Source organism: Microtus oregoni, unplaced genomic scaffold (genome assembly GCF_018167655.1).
Source record: "Microtus oregoni isolate MIOR12 unplaced genomic scaffold, Mior012 000005F_ref0000423, whole genome shotgun sequence".
Lineage (NCBI taxonomy): Eukaryota > Metazoa > Chordata > Mammalia > Rodentia > Cricetidae > Microtus > Microtus oregoni.
The window spans coordinates 16,661,979-16,678,800 of NW_024543064.1; the positions used below are offsets into that span (position 1 = coordinate 16,661,979).

Sequence of the window (16,822 nt, forward strand, 5' to 3'; positions counted from 1 at the left end):
GCAGAGGCAGGAGCATCCTTATGAATTTTGAGGTCAGCCTGGTCTACATAGTGAGTTGCAGGCCAGTCAGGGATTCATAGTGAGATCCTGTCTCTAAAGGAAAAAAAGTGAACGCTAATATATAGATGTCGGGTGACAGCAATTATTATGACCTAAATAAAGATCAATATAAATGTCATGATTTTTAAAAAGATCACTGAAGAAAAGAGTGGGACTAGGAAGACCAAGCAGGAAGCATTGTGGTAATCTAAGCCAAGACCATTGTGGCTGAGAGCAGCACTGAGAAGTGGTCATGTGAATATAGAACCCCATGCTTTTGTTCCTGGACTGCATATGATGTATGAGACAAAGTGAAAAAATAAGGATGACTCCATGGCTGCTGGCCTGAATTTGCAGGATCGTGCTGTGTTGTCCTACATAAAATGCAGCTGAGTGCAGATGAACAGCATGAAAAGATCAGCTTACATTTGTGAGGGACTTAGTGGCCCTCCAAAGACAGCAGAGGCCACGAATACACAAGCATGGGGGTCAGAAGAGAGGTGGTCTCAATATAAATCTGCAAGTCAACAAAAACAGATGGCCTATAAAAGCAATGACATTGTCAAGGAACTGAGTGAACACAGAGAAAACAAGAAATCAAAGGTCTGAACCCCAATATTTTATTGGTAGAGATGAAGAAGAGCAAAGGGAAAAAGCAGGTAGGAGACAAATTGGAAGCACAAGCGTACAAGCATGTCATGTCATGGAGCCTCTCAGAGTATAAGAAAAAAAGCAATGATCAACTGTCAAGTAAGACTGCCAAAGATGGAACTATCAAGACTACAATGTCACAAGGATCACCACTGGGGCTGAGGAGCTGGCTCGGTGATAAGCATTTTCTTCAGTCTATGAGACGCCTGGGGTTCCATCTCCAGCAGCGCATGGGCTGGCAGAAGTGTCCAGCACTAAGTAACAGGAATGGTGTTGGAAACAGTGACAGAATCAACAAGGATTTGAGTCATTGAGAATTTAAGGGCAGTGACATGGTGGATGACGGCAACAATGAAGATACTGGATGATGTAGTCTGGTAAAATCAGATTCAAATCTACGGGAAAGGATGGAAGAACACAGTCTGAGCTGTAAGAGAAAGTCCAGCATCAAAAGTAAAATTGTCTTTCAACAACCCAACAATAACTGCAGGTTAGGCTTGAAATACCAAATGCCTTTGGGAGACTTCAGGCCACTGTTGCAATGCATGTCCAAAGACACCAGGTGGAGCCCGTGCACAACTCTTACAGAACAACACTTGGGACAAACACTACCACCAAGGCTGGCTTTCTCCCTATCACTCTGCGTCCATCTCGATCCAGCTCTTTTCTCATCTAGGCTTTTTTAGACTCTCTCCCATCTTTCCATAGCCTACAGGCATCCACATTCTCCAAAACTGGATAGGGAGGGGAGATTTTGGTCGTTTGTTCAGTGGCACAGCAAAAGCCTTATCTTATACACAAGGAGGGGGAATTAAAGACTCAACCAATTTCCTATGTTCAGTGATAACAAAGAATAAATGGTTATAAGATTTATACTAGCATGACAGTTAGTGGAAGACAAATGACACCACGTGTCCACAAAGTGCTGTAACGGAGTGTATCATTGTATATATGCTCATATGGTGTAAGGAGATGGCTTCATCTTATATCCCAATCATGCTTTTCTTTTTTCTCTTTTTTGGTTTGTTTTTCAAGACAGGGTTTCTTTGTGTAGCTCTAGCTGTCCTGACCAGTCTCAGAGATTTGCCTGCCTCTGCCTCAAGGTGTGGTGGGATTAAAGGCATATGTCACCATGCCCAGTTCAATAATGTTATTTTTACAAATGCACACAGTTGGGCAAAGGAGCATGGGAGTAGTATTCCAGTTAGTCAAGACTTGATGTAGGTGGGTCTTCTATCTATCCGTTGCTTTTACTGGTTAATTAATAAAGAAAACTGCTTGGCCTGATAGGGCAGAATTTAGATAGGTGGAGTAGACCAAACAGAATGCTGGGAAGAAGGGAAGTGAGACAGCCGTTATAGCTCTCCTCTCCAAGATGGACGCAGGTTAAGATCCTTCCCAGTAAGCCACCACCTTGTGGTGCTACACACATTATTAGAAATGGGTTAATCAAGATGTGAGAATTAGGCTAGAGCTAATGGGAAAGGCAATGTTTAAAAGAATACAGTTTGTGTGTTGTTATTTCAGGGCATAAGCTAGCCAGGCAGCTGGGAGCCGGGCGGTAAACTAAGCTCAGCTGGGCGGTGGTGGCATGTGCCTTTAATCCCAGCAGAGGCAGGCAGATCTCTGTTGAATTCAAGGCCAGCCTCCTCGTCTACAAGAGCTAGTTCAAGGACAGGCTCCAAAGCTGCAGAGAAACCCTGTCTCGAAAAACCAAAACAAAACAAAAATAAAACTAAGAGGGGCTGGAGAGATGGCTCAGTGGTTAAGAGCACTGACTGCTCTTCCAGAGGACCCGGGTTCAAATCCCAGCACCCACATGGCAGCTCACAACTGTCTGAAGATCCAGTTCACACCAATGCCATAAAATAAAAAAATAAATAAAAAATAAAATAAAACTAAGAAGCTCAAGACAAGCCTAGGAAACTCAGTAAGGAATGCACACAAAAACAAAACAGCAAAAAAAAAAAAAAGCCTATCCTCAGCTAACACTCTCAATATACCCCTCTTTTCACTAGTTTATACTGCACTTTTCATGAACAAATTTCTTCAAAAGGAAATTATAATATTAATATTGTCAACTTGATACAATTTGGAATCCAGAGATGAGCTTCCAGGCAGACTTGTGAAGGACTCAGGGTAACTGAAGGGGAGGCCCCACACTAGAAGTGACTGGCACTATTCCCCGGGGTTGGCTCTGTGGGTTCAATGAACAGCCTCCTCAGGTTTCTGCTGCCTTGACTTCCTCACCACGACGGACAGCATCTTTAAAGTGTAAACCAGACCAATCATTTCTCTCTTAACGTTTTTCGCCAGGATATTTTATCAGGAAACAGGAAAAGTAACCAAATTTTATCACACTGTATGAAGTTCTATTACTCAGTCTATCGCTCCCTATTGCTTTCTTATTTGTAATGTGAATTCTCAGTACCCAGCAGGGAGCCTGGCACACAATAAATGCTTTAAACTTGGTGACTATGAGTGGCTGAATGAACTTCCTAATGATTCAATGGCTGTCCAGACACTGGCCACTAACAGAAAACATTAAATAATGCCAAGGAACTGTTCATGGATCATAAAGGAGGAAATGGCTAGCAAGAGTGGATCTGGATGGAACAGAATATCAGGTCCTGGGGTAATGTTCTAAAAGATCACACCAAAGCCCTGCACCACTTGCTAAGTGTCTCAGCCACCACACTTCTAGTTTACAGGTCTGTGCCTTGGAAACAGGGTCAAACTGCTGAAGCCATTCCTCACAGGTTGTCCAAATATCACTCCTGGGCCAGACAAGAACACAAAATATTTCTGGATCTTCTTCCACTCCTTAGAACAGGGTTTTAAAACCTCCAACACATTTCTTTTTTTCTTTTTCTGTTTTGTTTTTTGAGACAGGCTCTCTCTAAATAGCCCTGGCTGTCCCAGAACTCAGTCTGTAGACCAGGCTGGCCTTAAACTCAAGAGATCTGCCTGTCTCTGCCTCCCAAGTGCTGGGATAAAAGGTGTGTGCCACCATGCAGCTAAATACACATTTCTTATCTGGAGGAGGGTCAGGGGAGTCTTATTTCCAGGGCTATCTACACAGTGAAGGGGCAGATTCTTTTCTTCCTAATGTTTGTCTGCTCCCTGGGGAGAATCCATTATTTACTAAATATGTATGAAACATTTGATATACCCAGGCTTTTGTGAAGTGCTAGAAAAAGAAAAAAATAATAAGAGCTTCCCGTTCTCTTTAAGGAAGCAGACTGACAGAGCCAAAAGTCAAACGATCATTTTAAAAATAAAGCCTTCTCTATCAGTCACAGTGGCTCTCTCCTGTGATCCCAGCAGCAGGAAGATCGCAGCTCAGTGAGCTCAGAGTGAAGCAACAGAGGAAGGAAAGGACGGGAGGGAGGAAGCAAAACAGCAGTAGCTTTTCCCTCACCATCGCATGTGCTATCATATGTACCGTATCCACCCACCTACCACCTCTCTTTTCTCACACTGCTTTTCTTTAGCACACTGACCACCATCCATACACCCTGGGAGATCAGAAGTAGGAATTATCTGTATCTGAGATTTGTTCATGCTAAACCTTAGAAAATTCACAGAAAAGTAAAGGGAAGAATGAATAGTCTCACTTATTTGTATTTTGTTTCAACAGTGTTAACCCTATAGCCCAAGTGGTCCTGGAACTTAGCATGGAGCCCACACTAGCCTCAATTCACAGTGTTCCATGTGCTAGAGTCACTCAGAGACACACCCAGTCAGTCCCATCTCTTAAAGTCAAAGTTTCCACATCAATATATACCTTAGTTCCAATTAATATTAGATACCAATTTTCTTTCATTTGGCAGACTTCTTAAAACGCTCCAAAACAAAACAAAATAAATAAACAAGCAAGCAAGCAAGCAAACAAACAAACCCAGGTCTCTTGTATCTTGCCTTAAACTTAGTATGTAACCAAGAACGATCTAGAATTTCTTATCCCTCTGCCTCTACTTCCCAAGTGCTTGGAGCGTGCTGGGGTGGCTAAACAAGCACTTTACCAGGGGAGCTACATCCTCAGTCCCTACTTCTAAGTAGCCCTATCTAGTATTTTAGAAACTGGCTCTTCTTCCTGTCCTGGCAGATCAGGAAGGTCTGAAATAGAACATAATAAATCCTGCCCTGCCCCTTCTTCCAACATAGTTGCCATGATTCATTTCCTGCTCCCAATAGTCATTTAATGCAGTGGTCGGCAAATGTCTTTGCAGTTTGATATATAACTATACAGACTTAGATTGGAAGTATTTTAGGTTTTGTGGGACTCAAAGTATCTGTCCCAACAACTCTACTTTGTAATTAATGTGAAGCAAGTCATACCAGACAAGTGAATAAACTTGGCCATGTTTCAACTAAACTTTATTTACAAAATCAGGCAAGGGATCTGCAGACCTGAGTTTGGCATCTCCTGATCTACAGGAACATCAGAGCATTGTCTTTAAACAGTATCATCTGGACCACTTGTAGTAACCTGTCTTAAGGACTTAGGCCTTCCAGCAACTGTATATTACCACCATCTCCTGAGTGTATCTATTTCATTATTGGGATTCAGTCATTTTTACCCCATTATCATAAATTCATATACTTTAGATTTATGAACCTCAGGGTTAGCACCCAGGTAGCACTTAAAAGTTCTTCAAAGTGGAAAGAATTTAATGCCTAAGTTGTCTAGTAAGCATCATTCAATTCCTGCCCAAACACTTCTTTTAAAAAAAAAAAAAATTTAGCCTATGAATTTTTATTTTTTTTTAAAAAAATATTCATTCATTCATTTATTTATTTATTTATTTATTATGTATACAATATTCTGTCTGTGTGTGTATGCCTGCAGGCCAGAAGAGGGCACCAGACCCCATTACAGATGGTTGTGAGCCACCATGTGGTTGCTGGGAATTGAACTCAGGACCTTTGGAAGAGCAGGCAATGCTCTTAACCACTGAGCCATCTCTCCAGCCTCCTGCCCAAACACTTCTAATGACAAGAACATACACTTTCCCACCAACTCGCTCCATCTTTGGACAGCTCTAAGACACTACTTTTCAGCCTTGAATGTTTAAAACCACAATATATGTAAACTTAATACTGACTCTTCTACCAGCATATAAGATCTACAAGATAAAGAACATGTCTGAATGCCATCCACTGCCTCATGAAGAGTTCCTCTATGTCCTTATGATGTCTCTTCCATGACTGTGTCGACATGAGAGGTGTTACTGAGATTTTTCTCTATATCTAGTCATTTCCATGACCACTGTCTACTTTCCAAACTTTTTCTCCATCCGTCCCGTGTCAGCAGTGACAAGACCACTAGGTCCCCCTTGGTCACTCCTGCTCATGTTCTCTCTCTCCTCTCACCTAACTCCCTGCTGCTCTCCATGGCCTTCATGAGTACCACCAACAAAGACTGGCTCAAAAACCCAGAAAGAGCAAAAGGATTTGGTTGTTAGTCCAAGTTTCTTTAATCTGTTTGTTGGTGTGCTTCTTAACAGAACACTGGCTACCATCTCAACGGAGAAAGTAACTTTCTTTAAGGGAAATGTGATATGTTGAAAAAGGTCTAATTTGAAAACTTAACTCTATTATTTGCTTCCTGGACTTGGAGAAGTTATTTGGCTTCTCAAAATACTTTCCTGCAGTGATAAAAGCACTAACCTCACAGTTAGAATAGGTGTTAAGGAAGAAAATGTCAGACAAACAGGCCTGACACAGTAAATAATAGGTTAGACCTTAGACCTGCTCCTTAAAGTTTTTGGCTTCAAGAGTGGATAACACCCTATCCTATCAAGCTGGTGGGCTTAATTCAAAGAGAAAACATGTAAGGTGTTTAGCCTGGTTCAGCCTCATGTACAGTTCACACGAGGCATCAGCCAACATTGACTGTCCTCCCTTCCCTTGCAGGGATGGAAAACTGTAGAGGTTCAGAAACCACCCATTCTATTGGTTTGCAGACGTCATGTGTGATATACTTACCATTTAGGTAATGGGAGCTTTCTGCGGTGACTTCTCGTTGCCTTCCCACTGCCGCCTGCTGTCTTGGAAACAATCACTATCTTTCACTGGGAGCTGCCTCTTGACCTAGACAGGAAATAAAAGATGTAGGTAAAGCATGAGTCACACCAAGGCTGAGCTGACTCAAGGCCCTTCATATATAAATAGAGTCCAACATCAGAAAAGAGGCAAAGAGTGAGTTATGCCTATATCCTGGATGTGAAGGAAGCCACCTACGTCTCTGAAGGGCAACTAGGCTCCATGCCACTTCCCTTCTATCATATTATATGATTCCCAAGCCAGACTATCTTTACTCAAATTAATAAAGCTCCATTTCCCAATATTCTAAATATTTATGACATCTTGCAGCTAGGAAGCACCTCAGGAATCATCTAAATCCCCATGTGAGTAAGGAAATCAGAGCCTGGAAATGGTGAGTCATACAATGATTTAGAGGTGAAGTTGGAATTAGACTAAAATAAGATGTTTTGGAAGACAAGTAGAAAATCCACTACATCCTGGGCATTATGTTTTACATATGTGATAATGTCACTTACTTATAATCTAAATTTCAAGAAGTCAAGTGACTTGTCCAAAGTCTTATAGCTTACTCAGTAAATAAAGTCAAGACAAACTCAAGTTTATTTGGGGAAAAAAAAAAAAAAGGAAGCCATTTTGCAACACTCTCATTTTATTGACTGCCTTTTGACTCAGTCCTCAAAAGGGCCCTGGACCACCCAATACCAATTAGAGCTAAAAGTAGAGTTTCTACAAACCACTCTCTATTTGAAGGGGATGGCTTCCTAAAAGAAAGCTGAGGATCCAATCTATCTAAAACTTACTGCTGAGATTAGAGAAAAGTTATGGGAGGTAGAAAACTTGGGTTAAATCTTCCTGTCTATCCTGGTCATAAAAAATGAAGGTGGCTTATCAGTCAGTGCTAACCTAAGCTTTTAGACAGTTTCACATTCAAACATCCCCTTGATTGAATCATGATTAACCATCCCTGTAGACCACCTCTGGCCTCCTTCTAAAACCATTGGTCCCTTTAATCTAAATTCCACATTCTAAAAATTTATGCATACCGCAAAACCAACTTTCTGCCTCTATTGTCTTAGAGAGATAGCATAGAGTTAGAGAAAGAGATAATTGTTTTGTTATTTATTTGTTTGATAGCTTAAAAGACAGACAGTAAAAGAAGTACCTAAAGCTACAAACCAAAAACCTGAAGAGTGGGCTAAGAGATGTAGCTCAAGGTAGAATGCTCACCTCGCATGCATGAAGCCCAGGGTTTCAAACAGGGCCCAAAGAGGCAAGAAGAGGGTATCAGATCCCCTGCAACTGGGATTACAGATGGTTGTTAGCCACTATGTGGGTGCTAGGAATTGCACAAAGGTCCTAAGACAGCCTTAGTTCTTCATCCCCGAGTCACCTCTCCAGCCTAAAAAGAATTTATTTTTAAAAGAATCCATACCAAAGAAGGACAACATCCCAAGGATGGCCTGCAAATGGGGATTTCTCCTTCTACCATGTGGGTTCCTGTAGGCGGAGACAGCTTTTCCACTTCCCAGTCACCCAGACCCAAATAAACACAGAAACTATATTAATTACAACACTGTTTGGCCTATTAGCACAGGTTTCTTTATTAACTAACTCTTACATATTAAATTAACCCATTTCTATCCATCTGTATATCATCACGAGGCTGTGGCCTACCAGTAAGGTTCCGGCATTCCCTTCTTCATCAGCTACATGGTGTCTTTCTAACTTTGCCTTCTTTCTTTCTATCTATCATCTATCTATCTATCTATCTATCTATCTATCTATCTATCTATCTCTTCCAGCCTGGCTATATTCTGCCCTGCTATAGGCCAAAGCAGCTTCTTTATTAACCAATGGTAATAAAACATATTCATTGCATACAGAGGAGAATCGCACATCAGGTTCCAGGGATTGAACTCAGGTCATCAGGCATGATAGAAAGAAAGAGTCTTTACCCCGAGTCCTCTCACCAGCCCAAAATGACTGTAGTAAATACTATCAAACACCAGTGCTATAGCTCCTTCAGAGAGCTTTTTGTTGTCCCTGCCAGTGATATAAATGGTAAGTTCAAGTCTGTCTACAAAGCAGAGATGAAAGAAAGAGTCCTTAAACCGCCTCTTTTCCTGAGGAGTAAGGAAGTTTCAGAGAGGAAGGACATGTCTAAAGTTACAAAGCATGTTAATATGAACATAGTTATATCTTCTTTTTGTTCCCGTAATTTTTCTGTAATGAATAAAAGTACCACTAGAGAATTCTGCTTCCAGCATGACTCTTCCGAAGATTACAGCTATAAACTGGATAAAACAAAAACAACCATCTGAAGAAAACAGAAACTGACAAATGTAGGAAAATTCAAAAAGGGATTGGGGTGGGTTCCGGCTGATGGTATCCAGCTGTAGTTCTAATTAAAAAGCAAATCTTAGGCCTCCGTAGGAACCAGGAGAGGCTGGACCAGCCAAGGATAATGGGAAATAGAAAAAACAAGAGCCAGAGAAGGAAAGAGACCCAGCTGAGTGTGCAAACTTGGCCCTGCACTGGCTGACAGCATGAACTATGCAATGTGAAAGGCAGAATCCAAAGACCTCGGTTCAAGACAAAAACTACAGGGGCTGGAGAGATGGCTCAGTGGTTAAGAGCATTGCCTGCTCTTCCAAAGGTCCTGAGTTCAATTCCCAGCAACCACATGGTGGCTCACAACCATCTGTGATGAGGTCTGGTGCCCTCTTCTGGCCTGCAGACATACACACAGACAGAATATTGTATACATAATAAATAAATAAATATTTTTAAAAAAAACTACAAAAGAACAGAACTGCACCCCTATAGGTATGTCAAAGCTTGCAGTTTGATTAACTGTGTGCTAAAATAAAAACACCAGCAGAACGTATAAGATATAATCTCAAATTATGTAAAGAATTGAAAAAATAAAACCTAGTAATTAAAAGGCAACAACAGAGTGCAACACTAAGATGGAGTCATGGTGAGATTACCAAAGACAAAAAATACAAACTTAACGGAAAAAAATGCTCAAAACTGAAGAAAAATGATAAATTTGGGGAGAGAAATTGGATGTTCTTTAAAAAGCAGGGACTTAAGAACAGAAATATAGTTCTAATCTTTTTTAATTCACAAATAGAATTAAAACAGAACAGAATGTTGGGGAGGGGCTCAGTGGGTAAAGTGGCTGTGACTCAAACACTGGGATCTGAGTTCCTGGTTATCTTAAGTAGCTCAGTGCAAAAACCCAGCATGGCGATGTAACATGCTACACTATCTCCCAATCAGAGTTCCAGTTCAGAGACGCTATTTCTTCTTCTTCTTCCTTCTTCTTTCTTCTTCTTCTTCTTCCTCTTCTTCTTCTTCTTCTTTCTCTTCCTCCTCCTCTTCCTCTTCCTCGTCTTCTTCTTCTTTTTTTTTTTTTTAAATACAGGGTTTTCTGTAGCTTTAGAGCTTGTCCTGGAACCCTGGAACTAGCTCTTGTAGACCAGGCTAGCCTTGAACTCACAGAGATCTGACTGCCTCTGCCTCTCAAATGCTGGGATTAAAGGCTTGCGCCACTACCACCCGGCATATATATATATATATATATATATATATATATACACACACACACATATACATATAGGCTTTTTTTGAGACAGAGTTCCTCTGTAGTTTTGGAGCCTATCCTGAAACTAGCTCTTGTAGATCAGGCTGGCCTTGAACTCACAGAGATCTTCCTGCCTCTGCCTTCCAGTGCTGGGATTAAAGGGGATTAAAGGCAAGTGCCACCACCACCCGGAGAGACTGAGAGACACTTGAAGCTGACCTCTGACCTATACACATGTCCTTTTTGCATAAGCACACACCCATGCACATATACACCACACATAAAAAACAATTTAAAAAAATAAATACATTGTCAATGATGGCTCACACCTCTAATTCCAGTACTTGGGAGACAGGGATAGGTGGGTCTTTGTGAGTTTGAGGCCAGCCTGGTCTACAGAGAGAAATTCAGGATAGCCAGGGCTACACAGAGAAACCCTGCCTCAAAACCACCATCACCCAAAAAAAGTAAGTTAAATAAATCTAAACCTTTAAAACAACAAGTACAATAGAATGGAGATAACAGTGGGAGTTGGTAAAACATGAAGCAGAATACAAAATCTGAAAGAAGTCCAGGTTATCTGTGGATTCCAGAAAAGCCACCATCAGACCTTTCACCAGAGTGTACAAGTTAATTAATTTCTATTGTAAGAAATACTGGTAACAGAATATGCAATGACTTGACATCACAGAGTTACACAAACTATTACCCAAAATTTTACTGGACCAAGTCACGTTCATCTACTCAGTAACCTCTGGGAGTCAGCCAGATAAAAGCAAAGTACAAAGTATGAAGATGGAAAATAAAAGAGCAGGAAAAAATTAAAACAATGTCCAAAGTAGCTCCGTAGTATACTGGGAAGTAAGGACAGTCAAGTTTGATCCCTGTAATTGCTGATGCAGCACCCACTGTTATCAAATAGAGCTGAGACATTGGGAAGTAAGGACAGTCAAGTTTGATCCCTGTAATTGCTGATGCAGCACCCACTGTTATCAAATAGAGCTGAGACATGAATATGCAGTCTCCTCACCAAGAGCCAGTATATGATGAGACGAGATGGACAGGTGAGCTTGAAGCCTCTTGTCACCAGATGATTGGTGAGAGTCACTCCAGAGTCACTAGAGCTGGTGAAACAACCAACCTGAGTTTAGACTGATTTTTAAGAATTATTTTTTCCTGTGTGTGGTGTATATATGCATGTGCATGGATGGGTGTGTTTATGCAAATGTGGTGTAAAAGCTGGTGGAGCAGCCGACCAAGTTCCTCGCTAACTTCACATACATGCATGCTGGAGCTCAGGACATCTCAGGTACACATGGAAGAATAAACCCTAAGTTGTCAAAGGATGTCATTTTGGTAATTCTACCTTTTCCTCCAATCCTGCTCACTCTGTCACCTCACAAATAGAAAAAAGAGAATCCAGAGTAAGTGGTCTTCTCTGACGAAAGTGGTAACTAAGAGTATGACACACATTCACAGGCAAAAACACAAATGACAATCCATGTTCTGTGGCTAACATACTATGGAGCTCTGAAGTCTCAGGTCTCTAGGTCTCAGTTTACCCATCCAACAAAAGGTCCCACTAAATAATATGTAGCAACGACCTAACATGCTCTTCTGACCTCCAAGGGCACCCAGCATGCTCCTGGGGCACATACATGCACAAGTGAAACACTCATACACATTTTTTAAAAGGCAAATAAGTAAAATGTAGTACAAAATTTTTGTTTGCTTGTTTCGAGACAGGGTTTCTCTGTGTAACAGTCCTAACTGTCCTAGAACTCACTTTGTAGACTAGGCTGGCCTTGAAATGTCTCCCTCTGGAGCTGGAGAGTTGCCCAGCAACGCTCAGCCCTGCACGGTGGTCCACACCTTTAATCCCAGCACTTGGGAGGTAGAGGCAGGTGGATGTCTGTGAGTTCAAGGCCAGCCTGGTCTGTAAGAGCTAGTTCCAGCTAGGACTATTACCTTATCTAAAAAGGGGGGAAAACCCACAAATAAAGAATGCATACTGTTCTTACAAAAGACCCAAGCTCTCAGCACCTACACGAGGCAGTTCCAGCTCCAGGGGATCTAGCATCCCTGGCCTCCAAGGACACCTACATTCATATGCACATATTCATACAGATGTACAAGTATACACTTAACTAAAAATAATAAAAATATTTTTTAAAACAAACAAAATGAGCTGGGTGGTGGTGGCACAAGCCTTTAATTCCAGCACTCAGGAGGCAAAGGCAGATGGATCTCTGTTAGTTCGAGGCCAGCCTGGTCTACAAGAGCGAGTTCCAGGACAGGCTCCAAAGCTTCAGAGAACCCTGTCTCAAAAAACCGAAATAAAAAACAAACAAGACAAGAAAGAAGGGAGGGGAGGGGAGGGGAGAGGAGGGAAGGGGAGGGGAGGGGAGGAGAGGAGGCTTAGCGGTTAAGAGCACTGGCTGCTCTTCCAGAAGTCCTGAGTTCAATTGGTGGTTCACAGCCATCTATAATGAGATCTGGTGCCCTCTTCTGGCCTGCAGGCACACATGGAAGGAATGTTGTATACATAATAAATAAATCTAAAGAAAGAAAGAAAGAAAGGAAGGAAGGAAAGGAGGGGCTGGAGAGATGGCTCAGCTGTTAAGAGCACTGGAAGGAATGTTGTATACATAATAAATAAATCAAAGAAAAGGAAGGAAGGAAGGAAGGAAGGAAGGAAATCTGTTTCCATATTCTAGGCTCATTCTTAGCATCTCCCAGCAGCCACTAGCATTTTGGGCCAGTCAGATGGCTCAGCAGGTTAAAAGTAATTGTCAGACCTTATGACCTGAGCTCTGTTCCTGGAGCCCACATAATGGAGAACTAACTCCTAGAAATTGTCCTCTGGCTTTCACATATGCACTGTGCACATATACACAAAATAAAATATAGTATTTTTTAAATTTTTTTTTTAAATCTGAAGAGCAAGCTGGGACCCTTAACCTGTCTCTGTAAGTCTGATTATCAAGGATTTCAGCAAGAATGGCAAAAGTAGTTGAAGAGTAAATTCTAACTACCCTAAGGAGGAGGGGAAGAAATCACAACTGCTTTTCATTACCATCAATCTTCATGGTAACTGTAATCAGATAAATACCATCATATTTTTAACAAAAAAGCAAGGACTAAACTCACTCAGCTGAGAATGACTCTCACACAGGTTATTCTGCTTCTCCTCGGGGGAGTTATCTCAAATTCTGACCATAGAAGACAGTCCTGATCCACAGTCCAAACATCACAGAGCCATGCAGCTACTGCATTCATTTGTTTATTCATTCAAACAGCAACTAACTTCCTACAGTTCAAGAAGACGAACAGTGAATACAAACAGTCCTTGTCTTCACAGTACTGAAAGTAGACTGAAACAAAAAAAAAAAAAAAGAATCTTAAAGTACATAAACCATAGGCACTATGATTGAATATAAATTATTGCCGGGTGGTGGCACAGCCTTTAATTCCAGCATTCGGGAGGCAGAGATAGGTGGATCTCCGTGAGTTCCAGGCCAGCCTGGTCTACAGAGCAAATTCCAGGGCTACAGAGAGAGACCCTATACAACCCCCCATTCCAAAGAAGAAGAAGCAAAGAGGAAGCTGCAGAGGCATGTATGGAATCACACCATGCACACATGAAAACCTTGGAGGATAAATGATCGGCTTGAACCTGTATCAGAAGTGTTACAGGAAGTTCCTTAACTATTAAATAATGGTAAGACATGTTCTGAAAAGATCACTTTGACTTCAGTATGGGAGATGAGAGGAATAATAGTCAAAGAGAGAACAGCTGGATGCTAGTTTTGAAGTCCTGGAGAAATGGTGTAAGAGGTGCATGTTGGGCTTCATATACTAGGTAACCATTTTCTCTTTTTTCTTAACATTCATGGGTATTTTCCTAGCATGTATATCTGTGAAGCACATGCATGTTTGGTGCCACGAGGCCCAAAGAGGGTGTTAAATTCCCCTGGAACTAGAGTTACAGATAGTTTATGAGCTTCCATGTGGGTGCTGGGAATTGAAACCTGGTGCTCTAAAATCGCTGCGCTCTGAGACACCTCTTCTGGCTCCGGTAGCAATTTATTATCAGCACTTTATCAAACAATTTAATCCTAACAATGGATCCAAGTGACAGACACTATTATCAGTCTTATAAAAGATAGAGAGCTAGATAACTTTACACACCCGTCCTTCATGCTGCTTCCCTCATAACCAGTACCTGGTAAGGACTTTTAATCTACTTGCCCTCCAAAATATCAAGCCTCTCTAGGCCTACACAAAAGCGGCTGACGCCCGAGAAAACAGCCACTGGAACCATGCACCAGTGTCACTGCAAATGTATCACCACAGCCTTTCAACACACATCTCCACGCTACCAGCAACCATGCTATGTTTTTCCTAGTAAGTTGATTTTCATTCCTCCAATCACTCTTTCATACCTCCCAATAAACCTCTAATGAATGCCATCTGATAACAGCTCTAATAAATGCCATCAGCTGATAACACTGTCACCAAGAAGCAACATCCAGACCCGTATTTTTCTACCTCCAAATCTACCACCACACCATTCTGCTTCCTAGTTACAATAGATTCAGGCCCCTTTCTTCTTTGTGTCTGCATTACCCTCACTCTCTTCTCAATCACTACTTTCCTCTCCACACCTATCAGCATACAACATGCACCAGACGGTGCTACCTGGAGTGCACTGGACAAACCCACACTGGCCTTGCCAACAGAAGCAAAGGAAGTGAGAGTTAGCATTTAGACACCTGTGTGACAAGTTGGCACCTGGAGTAACATCCAAATCCACGACTGGTGGAATCATCTTAAACAGGGTCCGTCTCACTGACAGCATATGGAGTGAGCACATACACAGCGCAAAAGTGCTCTCTGGCAGCTTAGGAAAAAAAAAAAAAACTGGTCTCAATTCACAGACAATTTGGGAAGTCGTGTTCTTAGAATAGAATTATGTGATACAAGTGGCTAAAGAGTCTCACTTAGGGCTGCAGAGATAGCTCAGCAGTTAAGAGCACTGCCTGCTCTTCCAGAGGTCCTGAGTTCAATTCCCAGCAACCACATGGTGGCTCACAACCATCTGTAATGAGATCTGGTGCCTTCTTCTGGCTTGCAGGGCATACATGCAGGCAGAACACTGCATACATAATAAATTTTTTTAAAGTCTCATTAAAATGATATTCTGGGGAATCAGAAAGATTGCTTAGCAGTTGAGAACACTTGTTCTTGCAGAGGACGCGGGTTTGGTTCCCGAATCCATATGGAGGTCCACAATGTCTATATCTATAGTTCCAGGGGATCCAAAACCCTCTTCTGATTTACAAGGGCACAAAAGCACACACATATCGTGCACAGACATAAAGTGAAATGATCTTTAAAAATAAAAATAAAATGAGATTCTAGGTTTCTATCAGGCTCTCCTGTGGATCCAGAGATCATATTCAGGAAGTAATATTCAAGAATTTCCTATTTTGAAAAAAAAGAAAGAAACTCTCCTTTGGTCTCTACCTAAAAATCTAATTGACAATGAACTTCACACACTCATGCACCCACTTTCATAGTGGTCATAAACCCACTCTCTTCAGTGTCCCCCACCTCAGTGACAGCACCACAGCTCACCCAGCTGTGCAGGTCAAGCACCTAGACTCACACTGGACTTTTCTTTGCCTCAAGAAAATGTCAAACCAGCAGGTGTTGTCAAACCTACTTCCCAATTTTCTTGGTTCTGTCCCTGTTTTCCACATTCCTCACCGCATTGTCATACAAGATGCTGGACTCTCACCTTGCCTACTCTAACAGCCTCATTAAGTGTCTCTTCTTCCAGTTGTCCCCATATAAACCATCCTCCAAACAGATTACATTTCCAAAATTTTAAAGAGAACAAAACTCTTGCCATGTCAAGCAAACAAAAAACTCCAACTGCTTTCCATCTCACTTAATCTAGTCTTCAGCCACAGCCTGTGGGGGCAGGCAGTACGAGCTCTAGCTCTAACTCCTTCTGATCTCATTTCTTACCTTCCCTCTGAACATCATGTCTCATGTATACTCTGTATTCGTTTCTACCTAGAGCCTTTGCACTAGCTGTTCCCTCTTCCCTTGGTACAGCAGTCAAAGGTCAGTAGGATTTTACCACCTAGGTAAAGTTTAGATCCGCCAAAATAAAACAGTTCACTTTCTAATACACTACCATGTGTTGTAAACAAACGTTCATGTTAGCACTTAACCCTGCTTGCTATTTTGTTCATTATTCATTTCTCCCCTCTATAAATAACCTCTACTTCTGTCTAGCTCAGCACTTTATCTCCATTGCCTAGAACAGGGTCTGGTAGATAACAGATGGGTCTATATCCCAGAGGAGTAGTGTGGGTTGGAGGCATAAAAGTATGGCTCATATCCATAAAGCCAATGGGGGCAGACAGAGAGGGAGAATGTCTACTATGTGAAGAGAGGAGGGTACTGGGAGAGTAAGCA

The 16,822-nt window shown here is 41.7% G+C and overlaps 1 protein-coding gene across 4 annotated transcripts in view; it reads right to left on the reverse strand.

The window, feature by feature from the left end:
• The window catches only part of Luzp1 (leucine zipper protein 1), a 77,639-nt gene that overhangs the window by 14,127 nt on the left and 46,690 nt on the right, over window positions 1–16,822 (reverse strand). For 3 of the 4 annotated variants that reach the window (XM_041651063.1, XM_041651062.1, XM_041651060.1), the window contains exon 2: window positions 6,682–6,786. The gene's annotated coding sequence lies outside the window, so the exon portion shown is untranslated. Of the gene's footprint in view, window positions 1–6,681; window positions 6,787–7,968; window positions 8,122–16,822 lie in introns of those variants that run through there. The other variant, XM_041651061.1, reaches the window with a different exon arrangement.